The sequence below is a fragment of the Myotis davidii genome, unplaced genomic scaffold (genome assembly GCF_000327345.1).
Source record: "Myotis davidii unplaced genomic scaffold, ASM32734v1 scaffold430, whole genome shotgun sequence".
NCBI classification, from domain to species: Eukaryota; Metazoa; Chordata; class Mammalia; order Chiroptera; family Vespertilionidae; genus Myotis; species Myotis davidii.
The window spans coordinates 712140-730890 of NW_006285247.1; the positions used below are offsets into that span (position 1 = coordinate 712140).

At 41.1% G+C, this 18751-nt stretch overlaps 1 pseudogene; it reads right to left on the reverse strand.

Moving 5' to 3' along the window:
* LOC102769562 overlaps positions 1–17233 on the reverse strand; it is a 44035-nt pseudogene extending 26802 nt beyond the window's left edge.
* Positions 17234–18751: the final 1518 nt, after the last annotated feature.

The window sequence follows — 18751 nt, forward strand, 5'->3', positions numbered from 1 at the left end:
AAAAGAAAATATTCCCAATAAGAAATATGAGGCCCAGCCAGTGTGGCTCAGTGGTTGGGCATCAACCCATAAACCAAGAGGTCCCAGGTTTGATTTCTGGTCAGGGCGGGCCCCAGGTTTGATTCTACCATGCCCAGTAGGGGGCGTGCAGGAAGCAGCCAATCAATGATTCTCACTCATCATTGATATTTCTGTCTCTCTCTCCCTCTCCCTTCCTCTCTGAAATCAATAAAATTCTATTTAAAAAAATAAAAAGAAAAATAGCCCCAGGATGATTTAACTACCTATTGTCCCCCCAAAACCCAAATTACATTGAGTCTTTCTGGGATTATTTTTTTAATTCAGTTAATTTTGATTTAATACATTTTTTTCTTTAAGGAGAATAATTCCCTATACAAAATTTGTAGAGTATGAACTTGTACCACAGGACCCCACTCTCTTGCTATGTGGTTGCTGCAATCAACATATCAAAATATGTACAGGTTTACTTACCATCATTTTCTAAGTTTGCCAAGACATTTATTATCAGAAGTTGGCCTGTAACTTTGGTGCAGTTTTCAAACACAGTAAGGTAAAATACATAAAAATGGTAGGCAAGGATACGAAATTGGATCATTAGGGAGAGCAAGGGGGAAAAAAAGAGAAAAGATTAGTCTAGTTTGGACTTGCCTTAATTACAGCCTACATGCACTGAAATGTGATAATTTAATCCTAGTTGATTTAATGGCATAATCCCTCTTTTGCACTGGTAAATAGCCCCCAATTGCCTTTTGTCTGAATTCTGTTACAAGAAATGTGTAATTCTATCAGAGAGTTTGCTTAAACAAAAGATGTAGAATTTTAAAGGTGGTCTTAAAAAAAATGATTTTTAAAAATTGAGATTCCTAACAGATTCTAAGCACCTTTTAAACCAATTACAGATTTATTTTCCTGACTGCACAAATATTATGTACATACCATACATAGAAAGTCCAAAAACCCCCACTAAATATGCATAAGCTCAAAATTCAAAGATAATCACTGTTAAGAATTCTGGGGCAATTCCTTCTATTCCTCTCTCTCTTGCACAGAGAAAAAGATAGATCTATGTTAAGGTCCATGGTCGAGATCCTAGTGTACATCATAAACATTTTCCCAGATCGTTAAGAATTTTTCATTAAGTTTTGTAGATGATCTTTTATTTCAGTTATTCCCCCCTCCGTTTTAGTTTCAAGGTAAGACACTCATGGCATTTTAAAAGATTCTTAAAATAAAAAACTTACAATCCTAATATTCTAATATTAGAGGCCCAGTGCATGAAATTTGTGTACTGGGGGTGGGGTCCCTCAGCCTGGCCTGTGCCCTCTTGCAGTCTGGGAGCCCTCGGGGGATGTCCGACTAATGGCTTAGGCCCGCTCCCTCTATCAGTCGGACATCCTTAGCACTGCGCTCCCACCACCACTGTTGTACTTGCCAGCCATCAGCCCAGCTTCTGGCTGAGCAGCACTCCCCCTGTGGGAGTGCACTAACTACTAGGCACAGCTAGTGCATTGAGCGTCTACCCCCGTGTGGTCAGTGCACGTCAGAGTGACCAGTCGTTCCACTGTTTGGTCAATTTGCATATTAGACTTTTATTATCTATAATAATAAAGGGTAATATGCTTATTAGACCAGACATCTTCCTGACATCCTTCTTGATGAAGCCCGGGCTGGAGGGAAGCCAGCCTGGTCCTGGGTGCCAGAGGGAAGACGATGCTGGCAGCCGGGTGAAGGAAGGCCTATTCTTGTACGAATTTTTGTGCAACTGGCCTCTAGTATAGGATAACCCGTCTCATGTTTCCTACTCCTCCCCTTATAGAGCAGAAGCTATTTTGCATTTTATTACATAGTAAACACCTCTCAATTTGCCCCTGGGATCCTTTGTTCAGAGGATACCTATGGTAGAGGTTCTCAAAGTGTGGACCCCCTAGACCAGCAGTAGCAGCAGCACTTAGGAATTTGTTAGAAATGTAAATTCTCTGGTTCCACCCAGACCAACTGAATCAGAAACTGGGGGGAGGGGAGGCAGTTAGGGGGGAGAAGTAGGGGCAGCAATCTGTGGTTTTTCACAAGCCACCCAGGCAATTCTGATGCACACTACAGTTTAAAAACCACAGTCCTATGGGATCAACAATCTGCAGATCGTCCTCTGGGAAACAATTTGCAAAACTGCCTTTCTGACAAGTCTTCGTATTTCCTGGAAGGAAGATACAAATTGCTGGCTGCCTCTGTTCCCTCAAGGATAGAACAGGGCCATTAGCTGCTTCCCAAGATCAGAATTAATTATAATAATTAGTGAAAGGGTTTTGTAAGCCATTAAGTAGCAGAGTGATATATAGATATTAGTTATTGTTATGGTGACCTTGAATTTAAGCTAAAGGATTTAGATGACTAAGCTCTGGGGAAAGCCCAGTGGAATGTGGACACAGATGGTTCTTAACTTTCACATATTCAAATTTCATACAACCCGATTTTCACACATTACACATGTCACCCCTAAAACCCCTTTCCCACACCCAATCTGGAATTTCCTGCACTTGCAGTTTCATGAGCAGTTGGAGGAATCCCACGGCTGCACCACCTGCCAACCCACAGCTCCGCCTTGGCAGGATCCCATCTTTTTCTATTCCACAGTTTTTTTGTGCATATTTTATTGCATCTTGCCATTATTACTTACAAAGAAAACAAGGGAGGAACAGTAAGAGACACAGTCCTCAGCCATGTTTAGTTTCTATTACATTTCTTTGCAGTCTTAGGCTATGATTGCATTCGTGTTTTTGTTTTACACATGCCATCTCCTCTCAGATATATCCTAGCATGCAAATTAGTGTTTCTTTCCAAGTCTCCTCTGCCTTCTGAGTTATCCCCGCTTCCCCTGGCCAGTTTGTTCTTCTTGTCCCTTCCTAGTCTTGGGACACGGAAGGTGATGTCTGGTGATCCTCAGATGCCTAGTCATCCCTAGTTGACTGTTTATGGTTTCAGGTACCTGACATGGGCTCCCTCTGCAGGCCACTCCCCTAAAAGAAAGGGCAGCTGTGATCTTCATCTGAGTGGGGAGGGATTTGACCAAGAGACTCCACACTTTAGGTACTTGGGCATGGGGCAGGCGGGCAGGCTAAAGACTCAGAGGAGGTGCGGAAGTGCCTCTCCACCACTATCTCCTCCCCTCATGGCCAGACAGGGAGGACGCTACTTTGGCATGGAAGGATGCCAATGAATTATTTACCTACACAAAGATGACTTAGTTTACTCCTTCTGAGTCCATTTTGGAAGTTTCAATTTATCTCCCTCAGCCCTCCACTCCCATATATCACTGTCCCTCCCCAGCTAGGAAGTTCACAGTCTCTAGGGGCTGTACCTGCGTGACCACTGGGTGGTGGTGATGTGAGGTCAGGAACATGGCTGCCTTTACTGATCTTGGGAAGCAGCTAATGGCCCTGTTTTTCAGGATGCAGGTCTGTAATTAATTATCCGGATAATTAATTATTTCAGGGCCTCTGACTGCTCTTGACTTGTCATCACCCTGACTCTGAGCTGGCAGTTTCTTTTAATCATTTATCTCTCTTTCTGATTCAATCTATTTTATAGAGTTTTCTAGAAAAATAGTTCTCGAAGTATAGTGCCCGAAGCAGCAATGTCAGCACACCTGGGAACTTGTTAGACATACAAATTGTTTATCCATAATACAGCTGATGAGTATTTGGTTGTTTCTAGATTTTTGACTATTATAAATAAAGCTGCTGTGAACATTCTGTGGACACACCTTTTCATTTCTATCAGGTAAATACAGAAGTAGAATTATAGGACAAATCCAATCTGATACAATCAAAATTCTTCATAATTATGATCTGCTGATGGTAATGTTATGGAATTATTCTTTTTATGGTTTCCAGGCAAATATAGTAAGTCCAAAACACTGCATTTGGAACATATTTATACTAGAAAATTATTTATTATTTATCTGAAATCCAAATATAATTGGATATCATGTATTTTTTGCTAAATATGCCAACCCTAAGTTCTTTTTATTCAATTATGTTATTTTAAGGACATTGAAGGGTGGAAGAAGCAAGATTGACTTGTATGATGATTCTACCTTTTCTAAAATATATTTTTATTGATTTCAGAGAGGAAGGGAGAGGGAAGGAGAGAGACACAAAAACATCAGTGAGAGAATCATTATTGGCTGCCTCCTGCATGCCCCACATTGGGGGTCAAGCCCACAACCCGTGCATGTGTCCTGACCAGAATTGAACCCTGACTTCCAGGTTCATGGGTCAATGGTGAACCACTGAGCAAAACTTGGCTACCACCTTGATCCCAGATAGATATTTGATAGAAAACTGATAGCACCATAACCTATTTATTAGGTTGCTCATTCCTGTGCAAAATACCCTGCCCAAGCCAGTAATTGTACACTTTCATCAGAAAGTTCTCCTTCCTGGGACCTGGAGAGTATTGTGCTAAGTGAAATGCGTCAGTCAGAGAAAGACAAGTATCACATGATCTCACTCACCTGTGGAATCTAAGTAACAAAATAAACTGATGAACAGAGTGGATCCAGAGACTGGTATGGAACAGAGTGCGGAATCTCAGAGGGAAGGTGAGGGATGGTGGGTAGGTGGGAGGTAATCAACCAAAGACCTTGTATGTATATGCCATGGACATAGATAATAGGGTGGTGAGGACTGGGGTGGGGCAGGGCAGGGGAAGGAGGGGGGCTGGAGGGAGTCAATGGGGGAAAAAGGGGGACATATGTAATACTTTCAACAATAAAGAATTATTTTTTTAGAAAAAAGAAAAGAGAGTCCTCCTTCCTAACAGTAACTCAATATTTTATATCTAAAAAAAATGTCATTTCGTCCTAGCTGGTTTGGCTCAGTGGATAGAGCATCAGTCTGTGGACTGAAGGGTCCTGGGTTCAATTCTGGTCAAGGGCACATGCCCGGGTTGCAGGATTTATCCCTAATAGGGATGTGCACGAGGCAGCTGATCAGTGATTCTGTCTCAGCATTGATGTTTCTCTCTCTATCCCTCTCTTTCCTCTCTGAGATCAATAAATATATATTTTTTAAAAAATATTTGTCTGCATTTAATGTTTAACTGTGTTTTGAAAATTTTCATAATCATGTATATGTCATATAACACTAAGTTTTCTATTTTTAACTCAAGATTTAAACATTTATAACATCTACAAGGGATTTTATAATTTTTTTAGCGCTTGGGGATAAAATTCCTCACATAACATGTAAGGCTATTGCTTGATTTTTATATATTAAACTTTTCATATACATTTTTCAGAAACTCATTAAACACAAATAGAACTGCTTCCCCAAAGATGTAATGAGCAGAAAAAATTTTGATGTAACTATTAGGTCCTTGGGCTAGAAAAATAAATATCTAGGTGTTTTATTAGCTTTCTAGCAAGCTTAACCAATTTTCTTACCCTGTCGTAAGTTTTTACTAGCTAAAGCGTCCTAGTGTAGTTAGGTCTCTCAACTATGAATGTTATTATACATTCTGCCTATGAATATTTTGGACTTGCGTTGCTTTGTCCTGTAATTTTTAAAATGTGGGCTCCTTCTTCCTCACTGTTTTGGTACAATCTCTTGTGGTGAGTTGGTGGCAGGACACCACCCTGGCTTTGAGGCTTCTGGCAGAACATTATTTTTGTGGGGCTGTGGTTGCTACGAAGTTATTGCTGAGGAATTATGCTAAGGCCTATCCCCAGTTTGGGTTTTGCCTGTGCATTAAATACTGTTAGTGGTTTTAGTAGCTACATTGTTCCTATTTGAGTAAAATGAAAACCCTCGTGAAACAGGATTTCCGAAAGCAGTGGGTAAAGTTCTAGATCCAAAAAAGCCCAGGTGGTTTTGCATGGATTGAATTGACTTCTGTTTCACTGAACCATTCTCTAGAGCAGCAAGAAAAATTCTGCCTGGAAATGCTTTTTCCATATTTGGTAGAAACATAAAATGATAATAATTAGCATTTATCATTACCAGGTAGAGTACTATTCTAAAAAGTTAGCATGTATTTCTTGCTTGATAAGAGTTAATCATAAGCAATATATCACCCCATCTATAAGCAAGATGCTTTTCATACATTATTCAGTCTTCACAAGTTTTTTTTTTAATCCTCACCTGAGGACATGCTTAGAGAGAAGAGGCGGAGGAGAGAAAGAGAGAGAAAGAAACATTACTCAGTTGGCGCAGTTGGTACGTGAGCCAACCAGGGATCAAACCTTCAACCCATATATGTGTCTTGACTGGGAATCAAACCTGCAACCTTTCGGTGCACAGGATGATGCTCAACCAACTGAGTCACTATGGTTGGGCCAGTCTTTATACCCTTTTGAAAGAGGTATTTAGAGATCAGAAAAATGAGGCACTGACAAGGTAAGAAACATACCCAAGATTATACAGATGGTAAATCATAGAATTGGGATTTAAACCCAGATTCTCAACCCTTTTTTCATGTAATGCAATTGAATCACTTCTCATACATAAGTACTTGGTCTCTTACTATCTTATTTCACTTTGTCAAGAACCTCCATGAGAAGAATAGAAGGTACTATTACCTTCAGGTTAAAGGGAAGGAAAATGGTACACAGAGGTTAAATGGCTTGCCCAACTTCACACATTAACGGTAGAGTTGGTACAGAGTTCCCATGTTCTGGCCATTAAGATAATACAGAAAAGTATTATCACTCTGGGTGATGTTATATTAAGAGAATGTAGTTTTAAATTCTTCCACTCAAAGCATACCTTAAGAGGGTCATTATCCTTGAATGCTTAGTTCCCACATAGTCATTGTTTATATGTAGTCTAACCGTTGTGAGGAAATAGAATGTTGTTAAATATCCAAGAACCCAGAGAGCCTTAGTTTATGCCAGCAAACATTGATGTTCAAAGATAGAGTCCTCAACAGTTTTACATTCCAAACCACACTTCCCAATAAAAATGATCCTCAACAATAAGTTCCAAAGTCAGCTCCAGGCCTGGATCCCAGGCCACGAGTTCCAACGGAGGGTGTCATCCATAACCCACTGGAAATTTGGCAAGTTGTTTAGACAATCCGTCTCCATCAAGCTGCCTTTGATGGCAAAGCCAGATGGGCTCTCTGGGCATCAGCTGACCTTCCCCAGCTCACCTTTGCAGGGCTCTCCTCTTCTTTCACCCTCTCTCTCCAGGTCACCAGTTCACTACACAAATGCTTCTCCTTGCCAAGAGGATACATTGACTGAAATGATTAGCCAAATATGCTAATAATTTATCTTGGCAAATCAATGCTGTGTCACTTCAGGTCTCTACAAAATTTCCTCCAATAACTCGCCAGCCCTATCCACTTACAATCAGAATCTTAAAGCCTAAACATAGGTTGAGCTCTGATTCTAATTTCAAATCTCTGCTGGCTCGCACTTGGGATGTGTTCTGTCTTCCATCTCCAGCTGGCCACTATTGTGCCCCTTCTGCTGAAATGAAGACTTCCCCACATTAATCTCCACATTCTTCACACTTACACTAGTAGAATTTATAGCTTGATAACTCAGCCTTGCCCTAAGAATAAGCAAAAGGGATTGGGTTCACAGACTGCCTGCTAGGCAGGAAATAGCCAAGCTCCAATTTTTTACCTTTTTGCACATTTTTCCCTACTTGGCCCTCTTTCTCCATTTTAAATACTTTTCTTCTAGAAGTCTCTGCTTCAACTTTTCAGCACCTAGCACTTGATTTCAGCTTGGTTAAGGCTTAGCAAAACAATGTCTATAAGAGTTTTCAGCAGCAAGCTGCTAGCCTTGACCTGGGCTGCTGACTTTACTAAAGGCTCTCAGGTTCACAGGCCCCAGGCAGGTGGCAGCTGGCCTCAGTTTGCTATTTGCCTCTTGCTGATCAGCCCGAGGCCCAGTACTGGCACCAAATCTGAGTCTGCATTAACCTAGTGGACAGCACTAGACCCACCATGGTGACTCCCTGGGACCCTGTCCCACACAGCTCACACACAAGGCCTCTTCTGGTGGCTGTACTTTGCAGGTGGCTGCTCTCAGCCCATGCTTCAGGTTAGTTCTACAAATGGCACACCCAAAAGGTGGTGTCGGCAGGCACCAGAGTCCTGCTGGAGCAAAACCCACTCAATGGGGTTAATCTCCACACAGTAGCTCATATAGTGTGGTTATGGCCAATCCTCACAGCCAGTCAGCCTGAGGTTCAATCCCACCCACTGATGTGCCAATAGCAATCAAGGCACATCAACAGAAGGGCACACACAACCCACACAAGGACAGTCCTGGAGCACCTGGTTCAGGGAGACAGCACCACTGGACCACACAGGACCACATAAGGCCACCCTGCCAACACTGGGAGACATAGCAGATGTACCTAATACAGAGAAACAAACATAGAGAAGTAGCCAAAATGAGAAGACAAAAGAGCATGCCTCAAATTAAAGTACAGGAGAAAACTTACAAAAAAAACCCAAACTAACAACAACAAAAAACCCCACAACTAAAATGAAAGGGGAAACAATCTACTAGATACAGAGTTTGAAACTCTGGTTATAAGAATGCTCAATGAATTTAGGGAATAATAGATGAACTTAGTGAGAAATTCAACAAAGAGACAGTAAACATAAGGACATAGAAACCATGAAAAAGAACCAGTTAGAAAAGAAGAATAAATTAACTAAAAACTAGAAGGAACTAAAAGAAGATTAGATGAAGCAGAGGATCAAATCAGTGTTTTGGCAGACAGGGAGCAGAAAACTCCCAATCAGAACAGAAAAAAGAAAAAAAAATAGGATAGTTTAGGGACCTCTGGGACAACATCAAGCATAACAACAACCACACCATAGGGGTATTAGAAGGAGAAGAGACTGAACAAGAAATTGAGAACCATCTTAGGCAGTTTGGCTCAGTGGATAGAGCATTGGCCTGCAGACTGAAGGGTCCCAGGTTTGATTCCAGTCAAGGGCACATGCCTGGGTCGTGAGCTTGATCTCCTTCTCTCTTCCTCTCTGAAATCAATAAAAACATATTTTTTTTAAAAAGTAATTGAGAACCTATTTGAAAAAATAACGACTGAAGAACATTTCATTATGGTAAAGGGACCAATCCAACAAGAGGATATAATAACATTTGTACACCCAACATAGGCACATATAAACATGTAAAACAAATATTGACAGATGTAAAGAGAAAGATTGATAATAATGCAGTCATAATAGGAGACTTTAACACCACAGCAAGAGGCAACAAGGAAACATCAGCCTTAAATGACACATTAGACCAGATGGATTTAATTGATATTTTTAGAGAATTTCATTTCAAAGCAGCAGAATATACATTCTTGTCAAGTGAAACATTTTTCAGGATAGACCACATGTTAAGCCACAAAATAAGTCTCAATAAATTTAAGAAGACTGAGATCATATCAAGCATCTTCTCTGACCACAATGATATAAAACTAGGAATCAATTACAAGAAAAATACTGAGAAACATACAAGCACATGGAGGCTAAATAGCATGGTAAAAAAAAAAAAATGAATGGGTTAGCAATGAGATCAAGGGAGAAATAAAAAGATATCTCAAGACAAATGAAAATGAAAACACAATGACCCAAAATCTATGAAACATAGTGAAAGCAGTCCTAAGAGGGAAATTCATAGTAATAGAGGCCTACCTCAAGAAACAAGAAAAGTCTCAAATAGACATCTTACTTTACACCTAAAGGATCTTAAAAAAAAAGAATAGTAAACAAAGCCCAAAGTGAGTAGAAGGAAGAAAGTAATAAAGATCAGAGCAGAAATAAGCAAAAATAGAGTCTAAAAAAATACAAAAGATCAATGAAGGCAAGAGCTGGTTCTTTGAAAAGATAAACAAAATTGATAAACCTTTATCCAGACTCATCAAGAAAAAAGAGAGAGAACCCAAATAAATAAAATCAGAAATGAAAGAGGAGAAATGATAACTGACACCCCAGAAATACAAAGGATTATAAGAAAATACTATGAACAAATTGGACAATCTGGAAGAAATGCATACATTCCTAGAAACATACAATCTTGCAAGACTTAATCAAGAAAAAGAACACATAAAATTTAAACAGACCAGTTACTACTAACAAAATCAAATTAGTAATCAAAAATTCCCAACAAATAAAAGTCCTGGGCTAGTTAACTTCGCAGGTGAATTTTACCAAAAATTCCCCAAGCTCATTTTACAAGGCCAGCATTGCCCTGATTTCAAAACAAAAGACATTACAAAAAAAGAAAATTATGAACCTATATGCCTGATGAACATAGGTGCAAAATATTAGCAAACTGAATTCAGCAATACATTTAAAAGATCAAACACCATGATCAAGTGGGATTTATTCCTGGGATGCAAAGCTGATTCAATATACACAAATCAATTAATTGTGATACACGACATAAACAAAATGAAGGATAAAAATAATCTGATCTCATCAATAGATACAGAAAAAACATTTGACAAAACCCAGCATCCATTTATGATAAAAAGTCTCACCAAAGTGGGAATAGAGGGAACATAAGTCAACATAATAAAGGCTATATATGACAAACCCACAGTTAACATCATATCCAACAGGAAAGAGTTAAAAGTGTTTTCCCTAACATTAGGAACAAGACAAGGATGTCCACTTTTACCACTTTTACTCAACGTAGTTTGGAAGTCTTGGCCACAGCAATCAGACGAAAGGAAGAAAGGAAGAAGGGAAGAAAGAAGGAAGGGAGGGAGGGAGGAAGGGAGAGAGGAAAGGAGGGAGGGAGAAAGGGCATTCAAATTGAAAAGAAGTAAGACTGTTATAATTTGCAGATTACATGATACTATCTATATATAGAGAACCCTAAAGATTCAACCAAAAATACTGTCAGAAATAATAAACGAATTCAGGTACAAAGTAATATTCAGAAATCGGTTGCATTTTTTATACCAAAAACGAACTAGCATAAGAGAAATTAAGAAAACAATCCCATTTACAGTTACATTTAAAAAACACACCTGGGAATAAATTTAACCAAAGAAGTAAAAGATCTGTACTCAAAAAATTATAAGACAGTAAAGAAAGCATATACCGTGCTCATGGATAGGAAACATTAATATCATTAAAATGTCCAAACCACCCAAAGCAATCTATAGATTTAATGCAATCCTTATCAAAATTCCAATGGCATTTTTACAAGACTAGAACAAATCATTCCAAAATTTATATGGAACCACAAAAGACCCCATATAGCCATAGTGGTCCTCCCCTAAGCTTGTCAGGTTTATTATGTGGCCCCTTTTTCATCCACAGATGCATGAACTCTTTCAGGCCACTCGGCTGTAATTAGGAAAATCACTGTCTATAAAATGCGCTGTGAAATGGGGTAACTTTCTACTCCGTTGCACTAAAGGATGGTGTAGATGTCCGTAAGGGGACATGTGACTTGTAAGAGTTCCAGAAAGTAACATAAACAAAGAGAGGGACTCATCAAGGAAGTGTCCTCTCAGCCATTTTCTGTTTTATGAAAGCAGATGCTTGGACTCATCCACTCATCCACTCAAATATTCTTTGTGCCTTGCTCAGGGCCAAGTATGAGTTAGGTGATGAGGGTACACCAGGTACCAGTAAACACAAAATTACAAAACTCCCTACCTTATGACTCCCAGAGCCTGAGGAGGGGTTCCAGCCTTAAACTATTGATATGGGAGTTCTTTGTCTTCAATCCCAAACTCATAGGGCTTGATGTATCAGGATGAGGGTAAATGGATGTGGAGGATCATTTTTCCTGGCTCCATCATACAAACCCTGTTTGTGCCTTTCTGTTCTGTCCTAAGGAGCTCAGGGTGTGCCTGCTCCTCAGCCTGGCCAACATCTACCTGCTGAAGCCCCCTGTGCAGCCAGAGGTCAAGCAGTTGGCAAAGTCAAGCCAGCCAGCTGCTGTGAAGTGATACTTCTAAAGGAAATCCTGGATCGGTCCTGCAAGGGAGTTGCACACTGCAGCCTGGATTAACCCAGGCTGTTCATCAGCGTACTTCAGCTGCTTGTCCACTCTCTCCTGGGCAGCTGGGCAAGAAACTGCCACACCCCACTGCCCAGAATGGCCAGAGGGAACACTGGGAATTCCTACTCAGTACATGCTCTCTTTCCCAGAAAAGGGATTAAGCGTGCCCTGACAGAGTTTACTCTTCCTTGGGGAGTATGGTGGACAGAAAAGGGACCTGTGCAGTTCATTCCCCACCTCCTTAAAAATTCTTTCAAGCTGCTCCAATCTGCCACCAACATTGGACCCAAGCAAGCAGTCTATTGGCATCAAATGTGTGTCAGCGCTTGAGGAAAATAATGCCAACCTCAGAGGGTTGACGTAAGAAGTAAATGAGAGATCACACATGAAAGCTATTACCAAACTACCTGGCCCCAATGTAAACACACAATACAGTAGAAAATACAAAATTTTCTTAACAATTTTGCAAGGTGAGCCCAGCCAGTGTGGCTCAGTGGTTGAGCGGCAACCTATGAACCAGGAGGTCATGGTTTGATTCCTGGTCAGGGCATATGCCCAGGTTGCGGGTTCAATCCCTAATATGGGGCGTACAAGAGGCAGCTAATCAATGATTCTCTCTTATTATTGATGTTTCTCTCTTTCTCTCCCTTTCCCTTCCTCTCGAAATCAATAAAAATATATTTTAAATAATAACGATGATAATTTTGTAAGGTGATATTACATAATGTAAGGAAATGATCCAGTAAGTCTCTATCAGAATTCTCTCATTGTAGGTGACCAAACTGACTCAAACCATTTTTTTTTTAAAGTAATGTATTTGCTCATGGAGCTAGTAGGCATGGCTAGATCTAGAGACTCAAATGAAGTTTTCAGGGCTCTGTTTCTCTTTCTCTATCTCCTAACTGGCTCTGCTTTGCTCTGATTCTTTTTGCTGTTGACTTCATTCTCTCCTGCCACAGACAACATCTCTCCATGTGGCAAGGAAGACAGACATGGGAATTGTGACCCAGAGGAAGAGGCACACACTATCTCCCAGTGTCCCTGAATTCTATCTTATAGCAGAACTTTGACCCTTTGTGGGTCACATGCTTATCCCTTAGACCAGGAGTCAACACACCATCAAGCAACAAACTACCACCCACAGGCCAAATCCAGTCGACACCTCCTGCTTTTGGACAGTACATAAGCTAATAAGAATGGTCTTATCATTTTTAAATGGTTGGGGGGAAAGAAGAACCAAAGGAGGATCATATTTTGTAACACTTTAAAATTACACGAAATTCAAATTTCAGTGCCCATAAATTTCACTTTTAGAAGACACACCATACCTCTTCCTTTATGTATTGACTATGTCTGTTTTCTGCTACAAAGGTAGAATTGAGTAATGGTGACAGGGACTATATAGCTCACAAAGCCTGAAATACTGCTATCTGCTCTTCACAGGGAAATTTTGCTGACCCTACCCTAGACCAATCATGGTAAAGAAGAAGATAGGACACTCTGATTGGCCAAACTGAGTCATGTGCCCAACCCTGTATCTAGGAGACAGGTAAGGTAAAAAGAATTACACTGTACACTTGATGAGCACTCACTGTGTCAGGCACTGCTGTAATCACTTTATTTGTATTGGTTTATCTAACCTTTGCAGGAACTTTTATAATCCCCATTTGATAGACAAAGAAACTAAGGCTCAGAAAGGTTAAGGAGCCTGTGCAAAGTTATATAGCTAATAAGATCTGAGATTTGAATCAGGCTGCCTGGCTGGAGTTCAATCTTTGACTGCTATAGGGTCCGTCCTAGCAAATTGTTGGGGGTTGGCAAGGGCGGGGGGGTGGATAGAATGGTTTCCCGAGGGAAAGCGGGGGAGCTGGGAAAACAAACAACAGATATCCATTACAGTGTCAGATCAATATGAGTTAGAAAATCTTTTACTTAATTTCTTAGGTCCTTAGTTTCTTCATCTGGTATGAAATAGGTACGATCTGCCCTTTGAGGGAGTAGTAATGGCAGTGGCTAACATTCCCTGAGCACTAACTCTGGGCTAATATGAGTACCTTGTTTCACTAAGGAAACCAAAGGCTACATAGATTGCCCAGAGTTGCATGGTGAGCAGTGTCAGGGCCTTGATCAAAGGCCAGATTTCTCTACGACAGCACTGCCCCCCATCCAAGAGGATGAAAAGAGATAAGATATTGAATGGGGCAGGGGTGCGTGAGGAGGAGTGGGGAAAGAGATCAACCAAAGGACTTGCATCCATTCATATAAGCATGACCAATGGACACAGACAATAGGGGTTGGGGGCATGTGCTGGGGGGCAGGAGCAGGTGGGTAGAGGTCAATGGGGAAAAATAGACATATGTAAAAGTTACAATAATAAAGAATTTTTAAATATATATCGAATGGACTTAGCAGATAGCCTGACACACTTAGGACTCAATGAAGGCTAGTTTTTTTTTTTTCCTCCCTCCTGACTTTTCCCATTCACATTATGGAGAGATATGTTTGGGGAAGGAATCCACATGTATCCTTGAAGAGTCCTGCTGTCTCTATCTTTTATGTAATAAAACGTTTTTAAAAGCCCTGTTTAATCAGCCTTGCTGTCCCAAAGGCAAAGCAAAAATAGTAAAGGTTCAGAGAAGGGCAGTGAAAATAATTTGCGGCATGCAAGGCAGAAGAGGATGCCATGAAAGGAGGAATTCCAAATGCCAGGATCATTTCACTGGGAAAGGGAAGCTCCCAGAGGCACAATGTTTACAGCATAATAAGCTGCCGACAGGTATAGGAGAGGCTAATCAGGACCTGGTATTTACTGCCCCCCCCCCACCCCCCAATACAAGAAGCAGACTGTTTAACGCATTGTTTAATAGCCGTGTCACCTTCCACTTTGGAACACTATCAAAGTGAGCTTTACCCTCCCTTCCTACTGACCATGGGCCAAACCACACCTCCTGTCTCTATCAGTACACAAGACACTGCACTCCACACGTACTATTCAGAATCTGGCGATTTCTAACTGGAAGGTGTACTGGGGCCCTGCAGTCCAGCCTCTCACATTATAAATAAAACGGAAGCCCAGTGAGGTGAGATGATTTGTCCCAGTTTGCATGGTGAGCTCATGGAATATCTAGATTTAACTTGCCCTTGGAATCAGAGAGACTGGATTGTGGTCCTGGCTAGATCTAAATGATATTCCTAAGAATCAGTATCCCCATTGTTAAAAAAAAATTTTTTTATTGAATCTATTGGGGTGACACTGGTCAATAAAACCATACAGGTTTACTTGGAGAATCAACTAATGACAATGGCCTAATTCTCAGTTCAGTATTTTGTCCTCTTAAGCCAGTGGTTCTCAACCTTCTGCCCCTTTAAATACAGTTCCTCATGTTGTGACCCAACCATAAAATTATTTTCGTTGCTACTTCATAACTGTAATGTTGCTACTGTTATGAATCATAATGCAACTATCTGATATGCGAGATGGTCTTAGGCGACCCCTGTGAAAGGGTCGTTCGACTGCCAAAGGGGTCGCGACCCACAGGTTGAGAACCGCTGGTTTAAGCCATTCTGCTCCTTTGAATAACCTGATGTAGCAAGAGAGCGCAATGCTTGATTGTTGAAAAAAAATTGGAAGATGTAGCACCCCTCCCCCTTTACTTCCCTTTGCCAACAATAAAGTACAAAGTTCAAAAGAAACCAACTTAAAAATGGTGAACATTGGACTCAGAGACCTTTGCCGGAGTGGAGCCCTGTGGTCAGATATTGGCCAGGGCAATACTTGAACAAGTTGGTTGCCATCCAAGTCTGTTTTCAGTGGGGAATAAAGTTCATGTTTTGGAGGCAGTATCCTTGACTTTTTATCCTGTTATTCAAATATTTCCTAATAATCTTCAGCATTTATACACTCAAGAGACCTTGAAGGAAAAGGATGCAGGACTCCGGCCTTTTTTCCTTCCTTTTGCTAATGAATAGATGTTTTCTTTCTGAATTCACTGGCCCTATCACCCTATTTTTTTTATACTCAAATAACCCTACAAGAAGGAGGTCAAACAGCAAATGAGGAACTGTAACTTACCAAGTTCGGGGTTGGATTTAAAGCTCTGAGTGCCTTTCAACAAGAAAACAATCTAAGTAGAGAAGAATTTAAATTTTAGCAAATACATATATAAGGCATAAATTTGTTAGACTAAGTGTGGGTGTTTCTGGTGCCACCTGTTGGTCACACTGTAAGATTAAACTGTGCAGTATTGTTGGTCATAAATAGAAAATGAAATTTATGCTGTAGCAGTCAGAGTTAGGTATTTCAGCAGGCTGGCTGAATGTTGAAATAGGTGAATGCTGCTTTGGCATTATCTTTAGTCACAGCTACTTGAAAATGTAGGACCATTCTGCTCTGTGATTTTTACCTTGGCTTACTTACCAATTAAATGTGTAGAAAGGAATATGTAGTGAGGCATAATCTTTGGAATCTCTGAGCTTAATGAACCAACACTCAGAGCCAAGTGGTTTGTGTGTCTTAGGATTCAGAACTGGTGTTGGTGCCCTGTCTGGATCCCTTTTACCAGCCAGTGCACCCAGACTCGAGCTATTGGGAGAGTTGGTTAATACAACTCACAGCTACACCCTTCTCTGGAGAACTGCCCATTGCTAAGAGGAAGCCGCCTTGACCAGGAGGCTACATGCATATGCATGTAGCTTCCACAGCCAGTGGCCAATGATTATTGCCGTGGGGGGTGGGGTGGGGTGGGTACAAAAGGCCAGTCCTCCTGATCTTAAGGCAAGACTAACACTGTGGTGCAATTTGCGCTCCGGAGCTCCCCATGGACTCATCTCAGGCTCTGCTTCTAAGGAAGCTGACCTAAGACGGAAAAAATGTATCTTTGGAATGAGGAAAGCCATGAGAGCAAAACGGCCCTTGAATGTGGGCGTTTGTGAATGTCTTCTCCCCAACATGCTTGAGAGGCAAACGCTGGACAGAGCAACTTGGCTCCCTAAGCAGCAAAGACCAGGCGGAAGGAGTGCGGCAGCAACATTGCCCCGTGGCCCAAAGACCTGGGTGATGATATAAAATAGAACCTTGGAATGGCACCATGCCTGAGTCTTCTGAGAAATGCCTTTAGCTTCAAAATAGTACATCCGTGCTGGCATTCGACCTAATGCTCCCAGGGGCAATGAAAAATAACCTGGAATTGGAGGACTTGAGGCTTGACACATTTCTACATCAGCTGGAGGAGCCAGGCCTTTTTAGCTTGTGCCAAAGGAGAACCCTGGGGAAAGGAAAAGACTCTGCCAGAGGACAGTTTTGGAAGTCTCCTAAGAATTGCTGGTTGCTTTCCTTAGGTTTTGGTTGTGGAAGTTGCAGCTGGGTCTCCAGAAGTGGCCGTGCCAAGTAAGAAGATGGGGGGAGCTGTGGGTCTCGTCAGGCCTGGGTTTGAATTCTCCTCCAACATACAAATTCAGTTTCCTTATTTACAAAATAGGGATCATAATATTTACTTCCCAAAGTTGTTGTTGGGAGGAGGGTGTGTGTGTTTCAAAATAGTGTCTATTCAGCATCTGAATTGTCAGTGAATAAAGAGCAGTAGCATCTACTGATTGGTAGCCTCTGTCAATAATAAAGGTAATATTTTTGGCTGGCTTATTTATATGTATATTCATTCATTCATTCATTCATTCATTCATTCATTTTGAACCCAATCAGAAAAAGAATGCTATTTAGTTGGGGTTCTATTGGGGCCCTCCAAAAAACCATATTAATTTTTTTATTAGTCCTCAGGTTACTAAGATTCTCACTTGGTGAAAACCAATGGGAGGGTTGCATACAATGGAAGGCCATCCCGTATGGTTGAGGAGATTGTACAGTATACAAAGGCACCCCACTCTGAGCAAGTGGGCTGAAACACAGCTCTACTTTTCTCACCTAACCATGAACCCTGTGGTCGGTGTCCACCTAGAGGGGATAATTTTACTAATTCTCACAGAGCATGGGCTCGAAGCAGCCCTGGCATTGTGCATGCCCCTTTGTTTAGGGTAAAGGTCCCTCTTGTGGGCAGAGAGGACCATAGTGAGGACCTCCTACAGAGAATACCTAAGCATTATGCTCTCTAGACCTAACTTCTTTCACCCACATGACCTATCCTCACAGATAAAGCCTATCAAAGTAATTAGCTGGCAGGCCTCTCCTCAAAATATGTTGCCCAGCTCAAATGGTTCTAATCAGTAATACTCAAGGCAGGGTCTAAAAAATTACTGACACCATTACTTGGGGTACTAGATGCAAAATGCATTTCCTAAGCCATACACCTGGCCTTCTAGATTCTGAAATCTCTAGGGGTTAAATGAGGGAATAGCTGTTGAAATAATATTAATCACTTCCTCACAGGCTTGCTGGGGAAAACCCATAAAGAAGGGTTTGTTGGTCAAGGGTTCCCTTCATTCACAAAGACTACATGGGACTCATGGTTAAGTGTTGAGTGTTCCTTATAAAGGCTCTTCCTCTTGGAAAAAGCTCAAAGCTGCAAACAGCCATAGACTTCCTCTCCCCTGATAACCTCCTTCCACTCCACACCCCATTCTCCCAATATATACACAGAATGATGTCTCATAGGGATCCTCCTCCTCCCTTTCTTGGTTCTGATCTGTAGTACAGAGAAGACCCTATCCTCCAGCAGGCAGAGGCAGCTAGGTGATAGCTATCTATTCTAAAAATTCTTGCTTACTTTTTAGAATCAC